This window comes from Penaeus monodon, unplaced genomic scaffold (assembly GCF_015228065.2).
Source record: "Penaeus monodon isolate SGIC_2016 unplaced genomic scaffold, NSTDA_Pmon_1 PmonScaffold_6673, whole genome shotgun sequence".
Classification (NCBI taxonomy): domain Eukaryota; kingdom Metazoa; phylum Arthropoda; class Malacostraca; order Decapoda; family Penaeidae; genus Penaeus; species Penaeus monodon.
In genome coordinates, this window is record NW_023661743.1 from 10,001 (window position 1) to 10,935 (window position 935).

Below are 935 nucleotides of genomic sequence, written 5' to 3' on the forward strand. Positions count from 1 at the left end.
TAAATTAATTTTATTATTTATTATTTTTAATTATTATTTTTATTTTTTATTATTATTAATTATTATTATTTTTTTTAATTTATTTTTTTATATTATAATTTTTTATATATATAAAAAAATTAATAAAAATAAAAATATATATTAAAAATAATATATAAAATATATATTTTATTTTTAAAAAGGGGGGTGTTGTGTGTGTTTTGTTGTGTGTTTTTGGGGGGGTGGGGTGGTTTTTGTGTGGGGGTGGTGTGTGTGTGGTTGAATAAATATTATGTTAAATTTAAAATTTTTAAAAATTTTAAAATTAAATTATTTTAAAATTAACTACATTTACATATATTATATTTATTTAAAAATTTTATATTAATAATATATATGTATGTATATATGGAATTAATTAAAATTTGTTATATGAAAAATATATATATATATTAAAATTTTTAATAATATATATATTTAATATACACGTGTGTGTTTATGTGTATGTGTGGGGTGTGTATACATATACACACATACATACAACATACATACCGTTAAGATAGATAGATGAAAAACACCACACCAACAAAACAAACACCACAAAAAACAACACACACACCCAAAAACACACCACCCCACCCCCACACACACCCCAACACACACCACCACACAACATACCAACACCACACACCATATAATATATACATAATATAATTTATATTTTTTATAATAAATTTTGTAATAATATATATTATATATATTTTATATATGTAAAATATGTTGAATGTATGCTAGTTATATTGGCATATATATAAATTTTTTTTTTTTTTTTTTTTTTTAAACAGCCTTTTCCCCTTTTCCCCCTGCAGGGAAAAATAAGCCCCCCCCTTTAATTCACACTAGAGGTTTTATATTGGCAGTGTACCCTTTTTCCTTTATTTGGGGGGCCCTTCCCA